Raw genomic sequence first — 13,771 nt, 5'->3', positions numbered from 1 at the left:
TCCAAATGGCCAGCCTGATGCTGACGTCAGTGACAGGGTGACAACCCTGCTTAAAGGGACTCATCCTCTCCCTTGTTTGAGGCCCAACCTGGGAGAAAGGAGACTGCAACTATGTCCCTAAAAGAGGAAGGTGACGATGGCTGCGGGCCCCGATTATTCTCCTATGAAAAGTCAGGTGTCCAGCCTGTGACTCTGATATCAACTGAGCTTCTAGTTTCAAGTTTCTTGGGGGAATCATCTTCCTGAGGTAATACTGGAGTTGAAATGACAAGGAGGGAGATAAGATGAGATAGACGCTTGATCAAGTCATCTGACCCTCCTTGGACTGGCAGAACTCTCTTCGAAGACACTATTAAATCTCCCCTTTTTTCTGTCTGTCGGCTCCATTGAAAGGACTGCTTACAAATGTATCCTCATCCACTCCTCCATCTGTGCAGCTGGCACTCTGAGGAACCCTCCCAGCATCCTCTGCATGCACTATACAGGGAACCTGGTTGGTAGGCCTCTCCCCTACTTCCTGTAGGGCCCTTACACTCATGGGCATACTGGGCCAGCACTCATCCCCTTAGGTAAGAAACACTGCACTGACCATGTGCCAACGCATTTAATCCTCATACTAACTCTGAGGTAGGTACTATTCCCATTTTACAGATGAGGAAACTGAGGCACAAAAAGGTAAATTTGCTCAAATTTTCCCAGACGCCAAATCTTGCATATTGTAGGTCCTCATAAATTTTTGATCAAATCAAAATCTGACTGATTGTGTGTGTGCACATGACAGAGAGAGACAGAGAGAGAGAGACAGAGAGAGAGAGAGGACAAAGAACAAACTTATATGTAGGGTGCACAAAACTTTAAACGGAACTTAAGTGTGCACAGAGTTAGTCATTAGTAAGCAAGTCTCATATGCACCCCCATAGCTCTTTGTTGGGGACTTGCCTCTTAAATAGAGGTCCCTATGGCTTGATTAGGGGTTTACTTAAGGCAAAAGACAGACCAGGTGACATCTTGAAGACTTTCTAAAAAGATATTTATTGAAACTGCATGGGCCTGCCCTAGCCAGTGTGGCTCAGTTGGTTGAGCATTTTCCAGGTCCCATGTACCAACAGGTTGCTGGTTCAATTTCTGGTCAGGGCACAAACCTGGGTTGTGGGCTTGATCCTGGGTAGTGAGCTTGCAGGAGGCAGCTGATTGGTGTTTTGTTCTCACATCAATGTTTCTGTAAATCAATAAAAAATTCTTTTGTAATAAAAGAGAAAGTGCATGCGTGCCAAGCTCCATGCTGAGCACTTCCCCTACATTATTTCATTCAAACCCTCAACAATGCAGTGATGCAAGTTTCTCAATTATGCCCATTTTAGAGTTGAGGAAACTGAGACACAAAAATCAAGTGTCTTTCCTAGGATCATATGCACATGGTCTTTCTGACTGCAGACCCTAAGTTCTTAGCCCTTCAGGGGAGACAGTGAGGTGGTGAAGGATAGAGGTTCATTGGAAGTGAGAATGGGGTTTATTGCCCTTATTGGTAAATATATTAAATGAACTTAACAAATTGTCCAAGATAAAAAAATAATAAGAATTTTTAACTGTTGGGCAGTTTGAGGAAATAGTTACTCAAACACCTATTGGAAGAGAGTAAATTGATGCACATTTTCTGGAGTGCAATTCAACACAAAAGCCTTAAAATTGTGACAATGCTTTCATTCAGTAATCTCACTCTAGGCATTTTGCCTAAGAATTTAATTGGATAATTATACAGACATATATGCAAAACTGTTTATTATAGAAGTTATTACAATAGCAAAAAGTCAGGGAAAGTCAACCAGCAATAGGCAGTTAAACAATGTGAGGTATGTCAAAATACTTAGGCATCCATAGAAAGTGCTGCTGTGAGTCAATATTCTGACAAGGAATAACACGCATGACTTTGTTCAGGTTGAAATATGCAGGTTACAGACCAAAACTAATTTTTTTCATAAAAAAGTCTGGAAAACAACCCAGCCAAAATTGCTAGTAATAGCTATTTCTAATTAGTGAGATCTTAAGTAATTTTTCCTCCTGATTAACTGTGCTTTTCCCTATAAAATAATAATGGTGTGACTGTCTAAAAAAATTTTAAAGGGAAGCCCCGCACAATAGCGGAAGTCACTGGCATGGTCTTGAGGAGTAAGCAGCAAGGCCTTGGGTCCTGAGTGTCAGCAGGAAATCCCACACCCTACAGAGCTACCTGCCACCAAGACTGGTCTTAACTTGGCATTAACGTAGATGAGAAAGTCAGAAAACAGACAAGTCAACACAGTAACCACAATATTCTCGGTATCCAATTATTCATGAAAACAAATGTAGCAGAAGCCATTTGAGAGGGACCTCTCTCCTCCTGCCCTGTAGATTCATTCTAGCACTGTAACTGCCCCTCGGCAGCATGGCCAGAGCAAGTCACCTGCATGACCTCAAGTCCAAGAACCAACACCACCTGTGGGAGGACCCAGCCTTCAGTCAGCTTGAGTTCTTGGGTGACTTCAACACCTGCGAGCTGCCAGCAGCCCCAGCCCAGCCCCGTGGGTGCCCCATGCTCCTGGCAGAGAGAATGCACTCCTGGGCCGCTGGAGGATTGGACTCCAAGAATGGCAGGATCCCCAGGGACTGGAAGGGAAAGGTCACTTCACGTCCTGCTGGTGGAAATGTGAATGTGACAGGCTCTTTGGAAAGCTATCTGCAATCATCTACCAAAATGAACTGCATAGTATTCCCCCAGCCCAGCGGTTTCACTCTTGGAATCCACCCACCAGAAGTAAGAGCCCCAGTTCAGGAAATGCATCTCAGAGGCTCAGGTGCAGTGTTTGGCGTGTACACCAGAGTCCTGTTCCTCATTTCCAGATGCCGCTGGTCCTGGAATAGCTAATCAGATAAAAATAAAGTATCACAAGGTGGGGGTGGGTTCCAAATTGGAATTCAGGAAGGACAGGAAGTGTACCCAGAGGGGACATGAACTGTGGGTTCAAGGAGCTAGAACCAGTCTCAATCTAGGGGTAGGATGGCTCATGTTTTAAAACGTATCCCAGATTTCAATGGAAAGACACACAGACATTTATTTCCAAATAACTGTCACACAAAAATATGGTTTTTAAAAAAATATTTTTTGTTGATTTCAGAGAGGAAGGGAGAGGGAGGGAGAGATAGAAACATCATTGATAAGAGAGGATCATTGATTGGCTGCCTCCTGCACACCCCCCACTGGGGAATCAAGCCAGCAACCAGGGCATGTGCCCCTGAGCAGAATCAAACCCGGACCCTTCAGGACTCAAGCCGATGCTCTATCTACCAAGCCAAAGCAGCTAGAGCAGAAAAGCAGTGTTTACACTCACAATTCCTAGAACAGGAGCCATAGCACGCGACACAGGGCTGGGTCGGGGAGCACCGGGTCAGCCAGGAGACATGGGGGTGAGGAGGAAACGTGGGCACCACCCTCCTCGTGGTTCCCCTGGGAAGGAATGGATGAGCAGCCTGGGTGTGGCAGGCTCTGGGCATCGAGGCTGCCCCTAGTTGTCCAGCAGCTGGCCCTGCTGCACTTACAGGAGGAGACAGTGCCCAAGGGTGACAGCCTGGTAGCGGAGGTGGTGGGTATGGGCCCTGGATTGGATAGTTTGCATCTGAAGGGTCTCTCCTAGGTGGGATCTTCACTGTGCTGAGGAATTGGTGACCCTGGGGGGCAGTCTCTCCAGGGTCATCCATGGCCCAGATGTCAAAACATCAGAATAAAACAACCTGCTTAATTACAGCTGGCGGGGCCCAGCATCCAGTGGTTCAAATTCCCCCGCCAGGGTCCAGAGGGGTGTGAGCCCACAGACACAGCTGCAGAAGAGGACATGGCAGGACCCTGTCCTTGGGGCAGACACTGAAGGGGCGGAGACCAGAGCCTTGGCTGGCTGGCTGCTGAGGAATCACAGGGGCACACAGCCTGACTGCAGGGGACACAGCTTCCGGATTTGAGATTCTGGCCTAATTTCAAGGCCCACCTGCCCAGCAGCGGCCAGCACCACTTCCCCTCAGGGTCCTATTTCTCCCTGGTTGTATCCTGCAGATGGGAACTAGAGCCTGCCCAGGAGCTGAGGCCCCGGGAATAAAGGAGCCAGGGGGGAGAGGGGTGCTCTTTCCTCTCCTTGTGCCAAGACTAAATTCCAAAGACTTGGCTGGCCTTGGAGCTCAGGGGTAAGGAGGGAAACTAAGCATCTGAATGGGCAGCCTGGTGTCTAATGATGAGAAAGGAACCGGTTGTTGCTCCCACCCAAACACGCCACCTGAGCTCTCCCCACCCAAGCTGGGGCCTTGCCTCTCTGCTGGGCGGCACCACCTCCCTCACTCCATCTCCTTCCTGAACGGTAGAAATGAATGTTGCTCTTATTTAAAAGTAAGAGAATCCAGATCTGAGACGATATCCATTGCACTAGTCTGTGAATTTAATAGAGAGAGGTTTGTCTTCACCTCAGACAAAAGCTGGATCCAGCTTCAAAGCACTTGTGGCCCTTGCACAGAGGCAGACATGACAGGCATTTGCAATGGTCAGGGAAAGCACAGGGATGGCCTCCTTAGGCACCAATATCCTCTTTAATGGGCACGAAAATCTTTCACCCTGAGTGCTGTCACCTGCATGCTGCTGCCTGCATGTCGTCTCCATTTGCCACACAATGCTGCAGCCAAATTGTCTCACTAAGCACAGAGCACCCCTGGGACAGCCCTGGGCAGTCTGAGACTATGCCTGGAGCCCTTAGCCCGAGGAAATCCCATGGCAACCTTGGTTTTCCCTGCAAAGGCTGGGTATTCTCAGCTCCAGCTAATCACCCGACTCTCATGGGAGGAACTGCCATACACTTCCAGGTCTCTGGCTGCTGAACTAACGTGTCTGTGCCAACATCCCACTGCTCTCCTGCCCTTTCCCGCCTCCTCTCCCTCCAGGACACTCTGTGCTCATTAGTTGCTCATCAGAAGAGCTATCTTTGTCTGTATGTCACTAATCCACGCCTTTTACTCTAAATTGGCCCAGAGATATAGCCCCAGACTATTATTTAAGGAAATGTGCTGATACCCACCTCCAGCCCTAGTCTCTCCTAAGATTGGACGATGGGACAGAAAACAGTTCCAGGTTGAAGCAGGGGGTCCCGCGGGGGTGAGGCCGACGGAGTCCTAACGAAGCATGCCCGACTCCGGGGACGGTTCAGTGACGCAGATCCAACTTTATTGTGTGAGTGCAGCAGTATATATAACATTCCAGACCAATCAGAAGTTTACAACATCCATAGGGCAACCAATAGTAGGAAAGATCAGGGTACTATGTAGGGGCTCCAGGGGGTCAGCTCAGGCGGGCGATGCCACTTCCTGGTGTGCCGAGGAAGCTTGTATAGGCGGAGCGTGCTCACGCCATTGCATCTGCCGCAGCACTGAGATAAATCTCCTGAGCTCTTCCCACATCTCCCCCTTCTTTTCTTATTAGTGCCTGCTGGATGTGTATGATCATGGCTTGCTGAGCACTTAGCTTATTGAACATGTTGTTTAAACAGCGAAATAATACTATTCCTATGACAAATCCTACTATCATGACTCCCAAGATGAGGAGGTTGGCTGGGTTTAACCAGGAGGTTAGACGGCCGAGGGCATCACTTAAGAAACTAAACTCAATGTGTTTCACTTGGGTATTACTGCATGAGGTGCTAGGTATATCCACCCTTGTCCCGGGGCAGTCCCATTATCTAGAGTCCACTTAAGGAGGTTAGGGCTACTGCTATCAGCCCATACTGTCCAGTTCTATGGCAATGAGACCGGTTCCGCTCCATCACAGGGTAAGCCCACAGAGCAGTCAGACACTTGGACAGTGGGGAATTGTAGGCTGTTGGCGCTGACAGGCATGAGCACCCCTGGATGAGGTATGGCCGCCCATACATGTTGTGCTCGTGCCTGAGAGTTCGCTGTTATGAAGGCACACATTAATAGGAATAATGTCCCTTCTGATGGATTGCCTTCTGGTGCCATGCATGCAGCTTGGTCTTGTAGGTTCTTGAGGGCCCGTTGGTGTCTTGGTCATCTCCGCCGCTGGGGCTGGTTGTCCTCTATGGTCAGGTCCTCCATTTCCTCTACCGGGGGTGATGGTGATGGTGGTGGTTGTCCACGGCTCATCGCTGGTGGTGCAGGGTTTGATGTTACAGGCAGGAATCCACGCGGTCTTGGTGTTGTTTTCTGAAAACATACAAACGTATTCTCGACCAAAGGTTAATAAAGGAAACTTTACTTGGGGTTCTATTTATTTTTGTTTAAATGAATTTCCTTTGGCTTATTTTGACATCACGTAGGTTTTTCATGGGTGTCTTGCTGTTAGCATTACAAATGAAAAAATTTTTCTAGATGTAATTTAGTTACAGGATATTTTTCCTTACATGGTATTTTTCCACTATCTTTTCTTTTTTGATTTAATTATTAGGAGGATTTTTGGAAAATTTATAATGCAGTCTAGATAACTTTAAATAGTAATTTTTTGCATAGAAATATGACTGCTTTAGGTTCATTACATATTAAGCAATTTTTTCATGAAATGAAAATTTTGGTTAATACTTCTTGAGCCAATTTTAATCTGAAAACCTGACTGCTATTTTACTGTCAAATTTAATACTTTAAAAACAATCTTAGTTTACACTGTAAATGTTAATGGAAAAGATTATTTTGCATCCTTGAGAAAGCCCTGAGCATTCCTGGTGTTTGGCTGGTTGTAGATATAGGGTAGTTGTTGTCAGCCAAGTCTCTGTTGTCTGGGTACTGATCTCAGCTGGGCCGAGTCTCTTTCTGTTACCTGGGTACCGATCTGAGCTGGACGTGGGAAGCGCAGCAGCCATGGGGGCAGGAGACCTCCCTCAGAAGGGGCGAGTGTTCAAGCCCCTGCATAGTTGGGGGGGGTGAGGATCTGTGCTCCACCTCTGTTGACCCCCAAGTTCTCTTCTGCTGGCCCCTCTGCGACTGTGCCTGTCTTAGGTTGTTCCTCCTCGAGGAATCTTACCCGTCTTTGACTAACCAGCCATCCTTCAGGGCCAAGCAGGGTGATGTGAGGTACAGTTCTGTCTCCTTGGTAGACTATGCCCCTGTGGCCTCCACGCCCAGCAACTGCCTTGGGATTCCCTCTCCAGCTGGCGGGGCCCCGGCATTGCACATATCTTGGGGAACCCAGGTTTCTTCTCCAGGGAGGGCCCAACTCATGTCATTAGGCGAGAGACAGATCCACGGCACCAGTCACCATGAGGCTTCAACCTCAGCATGAACAGAGAGCTCAGGCAACAGCTGTGGGCAATTGGATTGTGAGAAGAGGGACCCTCTTGGCAAAAAGAGCAAGAGAGGTCAATATAGAATGCTCAAGTGCCTTCTCAGGGGGCCTTCCACACAGTGGAAGGGATTAAATCCTTTAATGTCCTTATTAAATTTCTGCCAAACATTCAAAGAATTAATTTGTAAGTTTTTTTGGGATAAATGTACAATACGCTGTTGTAAAATATAATGACATTGTAGAATAATATCATGTAAGGATATTCTTTCCCCTAGGTCATGACAATTCAATTTTAAACTGGCTGTCAATTTCTTTTTGTATAGACAAGCTCTTAGCTACATTTTCCTTGACCTGTTGTATGAAATGAGAGGTCTGAACAGTCTGTACCATAGATGAAACAGCAATGCCCACAGAAGTAAGTAACGTTATGAGGGCAAAGATTCCTGCAATTAACATTCCAAGAAATCTTTTTTGTCTTTTTAAGATATTTTACTAGATCATGCAACAGTTTGTAGGTTTGATGAGATTCCCATGGTTCAGTTAAGTTAGTGGGAACCCAAGCAAAAGCTGGTTGTTTTAAAATCATGAGGGAGTTCTTTTGAACAGTAGAATTGATACAATGGGATAATGTACAATCTGTGCATGACACCTCATACAGATGGCTTGTAACATTAAGATGCATCTGAATGGGGCCTGATAGGAGCACAAACGGATCAAACACACAGGCAGTAGCAAACACTGTCTTATTGAGAGCTCCTCGTAAAGCAAAAAATGGAACTATTTGAGCTATAATTGAAACTATATCATTTTATAGGTGCAAGCGCTGACTCACCTCCAGCCTAATTTAAAATGCAGCGGCGAGGAGCTTTTGTTATTTTAAATTACATCTTAAAATTCTACTGCTGTATTTTAAGAAATATCAAACAAAATAACTTGTTTTTCCCTTTCTTAGAGGCAAAAACTTAAAATATATTTATTAATTTATATTTGATAAAGCTTTCCATGTGATTTCAAGTATATTAAATTGGCTTTATTAAAAATCCTTTAAGAAGAGAGAATAAACTTTTGAAAACATTTCAGGGCCCGTGAAATGTCCTAAAGTCATTCCTTGGTTATAGTTTTGAAATCCAACTTGGAAGACCATCAAATATATATGTATATATATGATTTAAAGATTATATACCTTTTATAATTATTAAGAGATATCAATTAAATTAAAACTGACAAGATTTTTTTTTTATACTTTAGGCATTTAGTTACCACAATTATAATTTTTCCCAATTTAATTTAACTAGAACTTTAAACTTTTAGCTGGCAAGTTTAACATTCAGCATTTCTTTAGATTAATAAAAGTAGGTGCTTCCTTTCTTGTGTAATCTTAAGTATATTGTATTAGTCTAATTTAGTATTGGAAGGGTTAAAGAGAAGAAAACTGGACAGAGATAAGTTTGTCTGCTAGCAGCTAGGGTCCTCGCATACCTTAGATAAGCAAAAATCAACAAAGAACTCTCTCTCCCTGCTCTCCATAGCAACGGCCCTTTTTTTTTTTTTTTCTTTCTCTGCATTAACCATTTGGATATCGAGAATATTGTTGCAGATCCTGTGGCATTTGCTGCAGCTTTGGGGTTAACATTCACAGGAAAGAGTCTAGGGGTCTCTAGCCCTAAAGACTTCTTTGTTCTATCTCTCTGGCTACACATGGATTGATATATCCCCATCCATGGATTATCATCGGTGTCTCCCAGGAAAGGATTACTTGGGGGCTGCTGGGCAGTTAAACTTTTTGTTCGCTCTGCTAGGGGAGCAGGGGGGTGACTCCGGCAGGAAACCTCCTGGTGAGACTTCCCTGCTTTCACCTCGCTAGAGGTTTTTTCTCTCTCAGTTTCAGCCTTCCTTGAGCTTTGAGAAACTTCTTTTGTCTTATCGAAAACAGCCCAGGAATCTGTGGGGGCAGAGGGCTCTGGAGGGGAATAGGGAGGTAAAGGGTCTTCTGTTCCCCCGCCCGCACCGCCGGTGGCAGAGAGCCAGGGGTTAAATGCTATTAGGATAGCCCAGAGCTTTTGTAGCTCCCTTTCTGTTACCTTTACTCGACTGCTCTGTAACGAGGACGCATGGAGCGCCCGAAAGTTTCCCATAGTTACAGAGGGGCACTCACCCGACCTTAGGCTTGCCTGCCGACTTTCTTGACTTTTTATCTTTTGATCCAGGGAATCCCTGTCCGTGGCGCCAGGTGAAGCAGGGGGTCCCGCGGGGGTGAGGCCGACGGAGTCCTAACGAAGCATGCCCGACTCCGGGGACGGTTCAGTGACGCAGATCCAACTTTATTGTGTGAGTGCAGCAGTATATATAACATTCCAGACCAATCAGAAGTTTACAACATCCATAGGGCAACCAATAGTAGGAAAGATCAGGGTACTATGTAGGGGCTCCAGGGGGTCAGCTCAGGCGGGCGATGCCACTTCCTGGTGTGCCGAGGAAGCTTGTATAGGCGGAGCGTGCTCACGCCATTGCATCTGCCGCAGCACTGAGATAAATCTCCTGAGCTCTTCCCACACCAGGTGATTGATAATAACCTGCCACCCGAGAGGCAGGGCACAGCTCTGTGGTCCTCCCCGGTCTTAGACTATCAGGACTAGCTTTAAAAAAGGGACTGCGTTTCTCAGGCTCTAAAGAACATAATAATCCCCTGGGGATCTTCTTAACATACAGACTCAGACCCAGTAGCTCTAGGTTGAACTTCAAAATAGTGCACATCTAACAAGCTCCCTGGTGGCGTTGCTGCCGCCGGTCCATGGACCACACTTTGGTTAGCAAGGGCACAGGGAACATTGGGCTCTGAGCTTCAGATGCATGTACCCACAGGCTTGCTGCGGCAGACAGCAGGAGCTTAAAGGCACACTGTAGAATGGTCCATTTATCTGTTTCTGAATCATACTGCTTCAAAGATCTCTAAGTTCTCCATAGGGCTTCAGTTGCTATCATTTTTCTAACATTTATAAATGCATCTAAAAAACACTTGCACCCTGACAAACGAAAATGGACTCAACAGGGAGAAATAGAAACACCTGAGGGGTTGGGGAGGGAGACAGCTTTGGGCCACTGGGGAAAGCCCTAGTGACTCAAGGCACAGGTGAAAGCACTGATTTGTAATGTGAAATTGAACCGGAAAGGGCTGCCTCGCGCTGTGTGGGATGGCTGCTCAGTGTGACGGCAGGGAGGGCAGATGGGGAGGTGCCTGTACTTTTGCTGGTAGCAGCTTTAGAGGACAAGCCTCAGTGTCATTTGACACACAGAAAAGGATTCTTTTGGAGTTGGGTGCTGTTTGTTTTGGTTTCCATTTTTCCTTCAGTTTTGCCTCAAAAAGAGACAAGCACCACTGAGAGGTGATACTTGTTCCCTGTCCTGTGGCTTTAACAGGCACTACACATCCTACTCCTCTGTGTAGACCAAATATCCTACCTAATAATAGACAAATATGGCAATTGACCGTACCTTTGCTATGCTTCCCATTGGCTAATTAAAGTGATATGCAAATTAACTGCCAACAAAGATGGCGGTTAACCATCAACAAAGGTGGTGGTTAATTTTCATATGTAGGTGCAATGCTGGGAGGCGAAAGGGAAAGGACAGAAGAAGCTGCCTGCCACTGATGGTAATCAAAAACCCAGGTGGCAGGCAAGAGCGGGGAGGCAGACAAAGAGGGCCCTGGGGGCTGCCTTTGCCCTGCCATCCGGCCCGATCAGAGAACCGGGGCCACCTTTACCCCGCCTGCCAGCCGTAATCAGAGAACTAAGGCTGCCTTTGCCCCAACCCCTAGCCATGATCACAGAACCGGCTGCCATTTCCCTACCCTCCAGCCATGATCAGAGAAATGGGGCCGCCTATCACCTGCCCCCAGCCGTGATCAGAGAACCGGGCCGCCATTGCCCCATCCCCCGGCTGTGATCAGAGAACCGGGCTGCCTTTGCCCCATGGCTAAAACCCCATGAGACCAGGTCCTGGCTGCCACGTAGATCATGAGCACCTTTCAAACTGTGAGGGTAAAATCCATGAGAACATGTCCTGGCCTCTATGTGCTGCCACATAGATCTTGGGCGGCCAGCAGCCACCTCATCCCTGCCCCCCTACCCCCCCCCACCCCTTGCCAGTGATCAGATAAGTACCTGTATTTTTTTTTCAAAGTACCTGTATTTTTAATAATTTCTTGACATGGTAAAAGAATTTTACATTATGATCCAAGGGTGGTGGGGTGAGGAGAAGGAGCAGCAGAACAATCCAACAAAAAAAGCGGAACGGAAATGCATGGTGGAAGGGATTAGAAGGGTGCGTAGGAGCATTGCCCAACTAAAATGCAATTGGTTTGTTACTGAGTACTATTCATGGGAAGACTGCATCCTGACTCCTTCTCTATACAGCATATTGGGAGTAAATATGTTGCATCCAGGTGGAAATATGATTAGGGGTTGGAAGACAGACAGGGAAAGAAGAAGTCAGAAATAGACACTGAGAGAGTTACTGGCTGGCTGGTTGCAAACACTGACTCTCCAATAGTGATAGGATAAACAAGTGGGGGATATCTCTGGAAGATTCAAGAGATAGGCAGCAACTCTTCTATGGTTTTGACTTGCCCAGCAGATTTCCACATACACACCTGTACACGCCTATGTTTGCATGCATGCACATATACACATAACAGACTGCCCCCCCCCCCCCGGAAGCACAGAAGAAGAAGAAGCTGCCAGAAGAAGAAGCCGCCTACCTTTGGTCCAGGCGCCAGTGCCTGCGGCTGGCTGCAGCCCATGAGACGGACAAGCCACCTGCCCGAGGTCCCAGGCTGCAGCCACCCAGAGAAGCTGACAGCCCTGTGGTCCAGGGCGCCAGCGCCTGTGGCCAGGGAAATAGGTTCCCTCTTCTCCTACTGCAGTCATTACTTCAATATTCCCCTTCTGAATTTCTCCCCTGTGCTGCAACCCAACTCCACTTTTCATCAGAAGGATACGGAACAGAGAGAGCAGTGTTAAAAGCTTACATTTTTAAGCCGGTAAGGTTGGTACTTAAACATATAAATGGAAAACTAGAGTCCTTAAGGTAACAAAGGCTACAAAGGACAGGGACAGCACATGACCTATTATATCCAGCAATCCATATGGGGACAGAAAACTTTGCAATGATGACAATTAGTGAAGATATGAATCAACTAAAATAGTTGACAGGGACAATTCTTCCATCTTTGAAAATATCTACATCAAATCTGTTTAAATAGATTTTCATCTGCATAATATAACACATTCTAACAAGACTACCACCATCACTAATGTGTTCAGTGTTGTGCCGATAAATGTTTAATAACTGAGGGACACCCCCCCTGAGTGCACAAATTTTTGTGCACTGGGCTACTAGTAATACAATGAGCTACCACTTGAAGATGCATTCATTTTGAATGACTAAGATGAAAAAGCTGACAATACCAAGTACTCACAAAGAGATGGAGCATCTAGATCTATCATACTGTATATTGCTAATGGATGGAAAAAGTTGGGCAGTTTTGTTACAGTTAAACAGACACCTAACATAAAACCTAGCAGGAGAATTAAAAACATGTCCACAAAATACTTGTCCAAGAATGTTAAAACCATCTTTTTCCATTATATTCCTAAACTAGAACCACCCCAAATGTCCATCTGTAAGTGAATGAACAAAATAACTGTCCTATATTCAGAGATAAAAACATGTATGAATGTCAAAAAATGTTGAGTAAGAGAAGTCAGATACATAGAAACCATCAAGATTGTGTCTGTCAAGTTCCAAAATAGTAAAAAGTAAGATTTGGCACAGTATAGAGTTATAACCCAATGAATGTAATAGGAATCCATGAGTCCATCCTAAGGATAGATGGATGATGGATGGATGGATGGATGGGTGGGTGGATGGATGGATAAAGATAGGAGTGGGTGAAGGAGGGGTCGACTGTAGGAGCACAGGGAAGGCTATTCATTACAGCAGAATGCCAATTAATAAATCAGCATTTTACAACTGTCATAGCAAAAATTATTTTAAACAAGAATCATCTATGAAAAAAAGGGGTCATTTATGAATGCTAAATCCAAGAGGGAAAATTGGATAAGAAGAAGCATATTTGTATGGTCTCAGTCTCTCGTGTTAGCTGTTTGTTAAGTAAGCAACAAGTTTACCATAGCAAAAGAGTAACTATATGGTAGAGAAACCATAACACTTTGACAAGTAATCAAAATTAACATTAACAGGAAGAGGCTGACAGATACAGTGTGCCTTCAAAAGCAATGTCCTGAGAAGAACAGAACTTAGCTCTCAGTTATGTACTAATCCAGAAAGGACTGCATAATCTAAATACTATCTTGATAAAACTTAAAAATTTGAGACACATTCTATAAAATAAACTGGACTATATATATACAAATATTTATATTAATATTAATTATATATAATTAATAT

At 45.5% G+C, this 13,771-nt stretch overlaps 1 long non-coding RNA gene across 1 annotated transcript; it reads right to left on the bottom strand.

Moving 5' to 3' along the window:
* Positions 1–5,211: 5,211 nt before the first annotated feature.
* On the bottom strand, positions 5,212–9,847 carry LOC139015359 (uncharacterized). The gene is made up of 2 exons (XR_011472437.1): positions 9,456–9,847; positions 5,212–6,228 (listed from the first exon to the last, which is right to left on the bottom strand). It is a non-coding gene; the product is annotated as an uncharacterized lncRNA (long non-coding RNA).
* Between the last annotated feature and the right edge of the window lie 3,924 nt (positions 9,848–13,771).

This window comes from Myotis yumanensis, unplaced genomic scaffold (genome assembly GCF_028538775.1).
Source record: "Myotis yumanensis isolate MYYU_CA2020_CCGP unplaced genomic scaffold, mMyoYum1.0.hap1 SCAF_8, whole genome shotgun sequence".
Taxonomy (NCBI): domain Eukaryota; kingdom Metazoa; phylum Chordata; class Mammalia; order Chiroptera; family Vespertilionidae; genus Myotis; species Myotis yumanensis.
Note: the sequence above shows the minus strand (reverse complement) of the source record. Positions and strands in the feature narration are given on the sequence as shown.